Source organism: Rousettus aegyptiacus, unplaced genomic scaffold, assembly GCF_014176215.1.
Source record: "Rousettus aegyptiacus isolate mRouAeg1 unplaced genomic scaffold, mRouAeg1.p scaffold_m13_p_6, whole genome shotgun sequence".
NCBI classification, from domain to species: domain Eukaryota; kingdom Metazoa; phylum Chordata; class Mammalia; order Chiroptera; family Pteropodidae; genus Rousettus; species Rousettus aegyptiacus.
Window position 1 is genome coordinate 106,407,261 of NW_023416309.1, and position 7,092 is coordinate 106,414,352.

The window sequence follows — 7,092 nt, forward strand, 5'->3', positions numbered from 1 at the left end:
TGTTGAAAGCTGAGCATGTACTTTTCTTCCCCCAAAGCAGAACCAAGGACCTTTTCCCCACAATTGGAATCGCAAAGCAGGTGTGAATAAAATGTTCCGTGTCAATGGCTGTACTTTGAGACTTTGTTCCAGGCCTTTATGGCAAATAAAAATTCTGTTCCAAAGCTTTACCATTAATGTTAAGTTTCACTGTTGGTACTAAGAGAAACTGAGATCGAAAAGTTTGGACTTAGAAATACCTACAGATCAAATATCTAAAAACCTGTAAATTGGAAACAGGTAGTTAAAGGCTTTCTTTTAGAGATTTAAGATCTTTTAAAATTGAATCTAAACTCACTTGAGCATTTGAATCCCCAGAACCAAGAAGTATTAAAAAAAAAAAAAAGTACAGAGTAAGGACTGGATGTCCAGCCTTAGGGAAATAAGGAGCATCAGTTTAACACAGGTGTATGTAACGGCATAACCCTCTCTTAAGTCTGTGTAACAGTAAGGTTCAAACTCTGCCCAATATCACAGGCACATAGAGAGTCAGCCTCTCTTTCCCACCAACATTCCAACTAAACTAGACCACTATTTCCCCCAAACCTCTTTTCTCTGGCTCTTTGCCTCGTCCAAATCCTACTCGCCCCTCAAGCCCCTGCCTGGAGGAAGGTGTCCCACCTGAGGCTAGCAGCTGTTTTCCTCCTTCGAGCATCCATCCCATCTTATTCCTCCCTAAACCATCTTACTTCACGTTGAAGCCACCTATGTTCACGTTTCAGCTCCTCTGCTGAACTGTGATGTGAACGCAACATCCATCACACAGTTCTTAGCTCCCAGAATGCCGGTCCGACACACCTGGCTTCCTGCGAGCAATCAACACAGCATCTGCTGAGGAGACTCACAAGGGAGCTGGGATGGGAGCCCGAGTGAAACCTGGCTGTGGAGGGCGGGGAGGGATTTCTGCCTTGGCAGTGCGGACCTGTGGCCTTGCAGCTGACCGTTAACTAGCTTGAGGAGTGGCCCGATTAGACCGATTATCTGAGAAAGAAGGAGGTTGAGCTAGACAGCTTTCATGGTCTCTACTATATTCAGATTCTTGAAAGCCTTGTAAAATATTGCGATGTGTAACAACAATTATGGCATAATAAGTATAGAATTATAGTCAACGCAGAGTTCCTATGATAAGGTCTTCATTTTTTCCTGAAATAATAGAGACAGGGACTTATTGCATGGATGAAATTATAAGTATATTTGAGGACATAAAGATAACTCAATAGGTTTTTTAAAAATTTCCCCCTAATGGTTATTAATTTTTTTTTTCCTTCATGCTTTTCCTCATGGGGAATTTCCTTATAACAAGCCATAGATTTTCTTTTTTCTTTTCTTTTCTTTTTCTTTTTCTGGGGTGATGTGCGGTGGAGTGTAGGGGTGGGGGTCTGGAAGGGGGGTGTGGGTAGGGAGGGATTGAGGGTGTGGGAGGTGAGGGCGGGTGCGTGCGTTCGTGGAGTTCTGTATGTCTTGATGTTGGTTTCCTGTTCCTTCTTCCTTCTCTTCCTTCCTTCCTTCCTTCCTTCCTTCCTTCCTTCCTTCTCTCTTTCTTTTCTTCTCTCTCTCTCTCTCTCTTTTTTTTTTTTTTGCCATAGATATTCAAGATCGTGTTTGTCTTCCTGGGGTTTGAAAGTTAGGATCTGATAGCCTCAAAAACTCATTGGAGCTTTCAGATTCATGACCATTTGTTGTATGCTCACTGTCTTAGTTGGACATGCTATTACAAGTGCTATAGACCGGGTGGTTTACAAACAAGTTTCTCTCTCACCGTTCTGGAGACCAGAAGGCCGAGATCAGGGTGCAGGTGAACAAGGTTCTAGAAGGGGTCTTCTGGTTTGCAGACTGCCAGCTCCTCTTTGTATCCTCACTCAGCAGGACAGCTAGCTGGCCGCCTCCAATGGCACACATCCATTCATCAGCTCCACCCTTATGACCTCCCAAAGGCCCCACACCCAAAGACCACCACCTTGGGAATAAGGCTTCAATATATGAATTTGCTGGGCGGGGCAGGGTGGGGGTTGGTGAACATTCAGTCCACATTAGTCACCAAAACATTATTAGGATTGACTTGAATCCAACTCGATTTTCTGCCTTTTTTTCTCCAAGAAGAACCTTCTTTTTTTTTTTTTTTTTTTTTTTAGTGATCAGTGCAGGGATAAGAATCCAGAAGTTCCTGAACATCCTCTGTTTGACACCTTTTTGGTATAAAATGTCTCTATATGCTACTCAAAACTAACCTCTAGTCTTACTATGCTACCACAACAACTATAAATAATTTTGATGTTTCCGTTTATTTACTCAGTTTTCCCTATACACATCCATTAACGTGTCCTTAGTGTAAGCCCAGATGATAATTGTTTTATATAGTCGCATATTTCACTTAGCGCCTACCTATATCTTCCTAATTAAACTTCTTGCCCGAACTGGTCATGTGAACTGTTTTTTCAATAGCAACAATGATAATAACACTCACTTTGTTTTCAAATGTCTGAAAATCAGATTACTGCTGAGCCTGATTTTTTTTTTTCCCAGACACCAGTGAGTTTGGTTCTGAAATCCTCTGATATTATAAAGCCAACATCTCAAAGATCTTCCAGATTTCCACAGAATTGAACCACACCTTCCCTGTGGCACCATACAACAGACCAGAAAAATTTTAAACTGACCCTGTATTCTGTGGATCACTGGTATTGCATGAATAAGCCTCAGTTTGGGGAGGATCACTCAAAATCTGATAGTAAATAATTTTACCCATTTAATAAAAATAGTAAAATGATTTTATTCCTGCATTGTAAGATTATGCTTTATTTTAGTTTTACTCTTACATACCTAGATTTGGGGGTCTTTTTTGTTCTTAGTTTAATGTGTCCAGGGATATTCTCTAGCTTATGTCCAAGGACGTCCTCATAATTATTTACAAAACTATCTGCTGGCAGCGCCCAGAAAGGGCACTTGGCTATTCAACCTCAGGCTTTTATTCACTGGCAATTTAGTACTTGTCTTTAGTACAGTCCTCAAGTGACCAAGGTTTTTATAGCAATGTGCAAATAAGGGTTTGAGCTTTTGTTAGAACGTGAAGAGATGCTCAACGTGATTAGGCACCAGGCAAACGCAAATCTAAACCACAGTGTGATACCTCTTCGCACCTAACAGGATGTCTAGAACCAAAAAAAGTGCACAATAATAAGTGTTGGTAAGGGCGTGGAGAAATTGGAACCCTCAACCATTGCTAGTCAGGTTGTAAAGTAGTACCAACCATTTAGAAAACAGGTTGGCAGTTTTTTAAAATGTTAGAGTTACCATCTGATCCAGCCATTTCAGTCCTAGGTGTTTACCCAAGAGAACTGAAATTACATCCACTCAAAGATTAGCACATGAGTGTTCATAGCAGCATTATTTATAATAGACAGAAAGTGGAAACAACCCAGTGTGCAGTAACTGATGTGGCATCTTTATACGATGGAATATTATTTGATAAAATGAATGAAGCTACAACATAGATGAACCTCGAAAACTTTACGCAATTGAAAGAAGCCAGGCAAGGCCTAATCTTTACAATTATGTGATTCCATTTATGTGAAGTGTTCAGAACAGGCAAATCTATAAATAAAGAACATAGGTTAGTAGTGCCTGGGGCTGGTGGTATCTTTTGGGGATGATATTAGTCTCAAATTAGACTGTAGTGATGGTTACATAACTCTACAACTACTCTAAAAGCCACTGAATTGTACTCTTTAAATTGGTGGATTTTATAGTATGTGAAATATATAAGTAATAATGATGCTTTTTTAAAAAAAATAAGAATTTGAGCCTTCAATTACCCCACATGGTTTGTAAAAAGACTGAAAATACATACCAAAATGTTAACTTATTTATTTATTTTTTTTGGAGTGATGGTCATCACGAGATATTTGTCGTCTTTATACTTTTCCATTTTCTAAATTTTCTACAAAGAGCATCTGTTACTTTTTATATTAAGAAAATCTGTCCATGAACACTTAGAAGTAAAAGGACAACCTTGTATTTGACCAGCAAAGTATAAGCCTCTCCATGCTTGCTGCTTCTCCTCGTATCTCAGTCGCCACGCGGGTAAGCTCCAGAAGGCAGAGGTCACTGTCTGTTCCTCTCGGCCCTCCATGCTCGGAGTCTAGGAGCCCGCTAGCTACATGTAAGTGCTCAAAAAGTATTTGTAGGCTGTTGCCGAATTTATTAAATGTCAACTCTATCATCTACGTGCTGGATACTTCTGGTGATAAGAAAATCATCCACATATGGAATTGAATTGAAGATGCTCGCGGTCTAGTGGGGGAGAAAATCTAGACGTGAAAATAATTAAGCCGAGATGCACAGTAATCCAGTAGCACTCAGGAGGACTAGATGAAAAAAAAAAAAAGAGAGAGAAAGACAGTAACTCCATCTAGATGGAATCAGGGACACTTTTGTGAAAGAGAAGACATTCAGGCTGGGCCTTCAAAGGCAGTTTAAATAAACCTGGGAATAAGGAGCAGGAAGGGCTACACACCCGATGGATGGATGGATAGAACAGCATCGAAATGAAAAGCACCTTTAGTTGAGCAGCCTTCTGTAAGGCAGTAGGGGAGGAACCACTCCCCTATCCACACCCCAAGAAGTTCACGGTTCAGTAGTAGAAACAAAAACATGGAAGGCCATGATAAGAGGTAAGGACAACGCAGGGAGTTCCAGGCGAAGGGCACGGCATGTGCCAAGGCACTGAGGCATGGGCCCTGACAAGCGGGAGCAGCAGCAAGAACTCCCTCTGAGAGGCAGTCGGAGAGGTGCGGGCAAAGCAAATGGTACAAGAGTAGTTGTTCGTCATGCCGTTCCTTCAAATTTTGGGTGTATTTGAAATTTTTCGTAATAAAAAGTTAGAAAAAAAAATCAAGAGATCCTGGCCTCATGGGGGTTGGTGTTGTAAGTGTAAAAACGGCTTTAAAGCCTAAAACGGAGGCTATGCAAGCCCACACCGGAAGGCATGCGGGGCTGATTTGTGCCAAATCCATGACATCGAGATGCTTTTATCTCAGCCACTGTCCTCGTGTGGCCTCATCGTGTCAAAGCCCCACAGGGCTGCACCCTCTCGCCAGCCTTTGTGTGATCCATTTCTTTAATGGCCTCTTCGTTCAATAATACAGGAGGTCCAAACTGCCAATTCCAGCATAGGACATAACTCTACCTTTTTTCCACCCAAGCCTTTTCAGCTTTATGACTTATCTAGATGATTACTGTGCTTTTTTATTTTGTAAGTTTCTGTAAGGAATGACTACAGGATGCTTCTGTGATCGACAAACAAGAACACGAGCTTTGAAGTAAGATGGACTGGGATTCAAATCCAGGCTTCTCTACTTACTAAGCTGTATGGCTTTGGACAAGTGACCTGGCCTTCCTGGACGCCGAGGGCCCCTTCTATAACACCAATGCAGTGAAGTTTGTTATTAAACGTCAAAAGCAGAAACTGTCACAGTGCCAGGTATGGGATAGGAATTAGCACGGGTATAAATCATTATTAAATCCATGACTGATGACCAATGACAGTTCAGCTCTACTCTATCTTTACTATAGGGAAACACAAAATAAGTATTTTTTTTAAAAAACTTAGCATTGTACTCAGGCAGATACTCAACATTCCTCAGTGGGCGAAGGGTTTAATATTCATTTTTCAAACCATTTTAATTCAGGCAAGATTGATATAGAAAAATGGGGTCTCGGGTTGCCCAGCACCAACCCCTATCTCGTTTTGGCCCTTAGAGTATGGAAAAGTGGAACATGGTGTGGTCTCTGCCTGAATCTGGTTCAGTAAGGCACCTTCCTGGGACCTGCCCCAGGAGAGAGGGCTGCCTTGTAAATTCTACTTGCCCCAAATGGATTCGCTGGTGTGGCAGGCCACAAAATGAATCAGGAAGGCGTATCACCTCAGAAAGGAATGAAAGATGTAGGCATCCGAATGCAAAGATGCAAAGCAAAAGGATTGGGGAGAAAATATGCTAATTGTGCAAATTCGCCTCTGTTTTGTGCCCTGTGAGCTATGTGGGGTGGTTTGCGTCCATCATGAAGAGTGGAGAATCACCGAGGCTTCCTTCAGGATCGGGAGAGAGGGGATGTGGCCCAGCCAGAATGCCTCCAGGATGCGAGGTAGCTCTGGGGACAGGTTGCTCTGTCTCTCTGTCAGTCTCTGTCTCTGTCTCTCTTTTCTCTCTCCCTGATTCTCTCTTGTCAATCTTTCCACATTTTCCATTTCAGTGCAGTGAACTAGTTTGATTAATCCAATAGCTTGTCCCATGGGAGAATGCACCTTACAGATCTCCGGTCAGCCAGTGGATGGGCCTGTTTCCGTCAGGTGACCTTCTCTGATCCAGGCAGTCATCTGGGAATTGCCCTGTGCACCTACCGGTGACGGCAGTGTGTTCGTGGACGGAAGGTGTGTTTGACGTTACATTTGAGTTCTAGAGGGTGGTCTTGGGACTGTCTTAAATAACAAGGGTCCTGAAAAGCAAGCCAGCATTTCTTTCCATTTTAAGCTGCTTGATTTGCTTCTAAAATAGACTCAGTGTGCTGGGGAAGAGCATTTGGAACTGGTTTCTGATTCCGATTCTAATATCAGTGGACACATTTTAAGACCTTGAACAAGCCATCCCTGTTAGGGTTCCGGTTTGCCCCCCTGTGACATAGCGGGTCACAGGAGATAGACGCGGAAAGGCCCATTCTCAGACCCCCATGCTCTAACCCTGCGACAGTGCTGGGATTTTGAAGGGTGGGTGTTATACGTAACCATGCTGTGACGTGGGCGCTGAGAGAGTAGGGCACTGATTCCGCGACCGGAACCCGAAAGCCTGCGTGGGTGACGTTTTTAGGAATATGTGGTTAGCTGGATGATAGACGAGCAGAGTGGTTAAGGGAATCACCTCTGGAGTCACAGCCATCTCAGCGTGAATTGGCTCTGTCACTGGCCGGTTCTGTGACCTTTGGAAGGTTAAACTGACCTCTCTAAACCCCACTTTCCTCCTTTGGGAAGTAGAGATGCTCACGGTTCTTGCCTTACAGGCT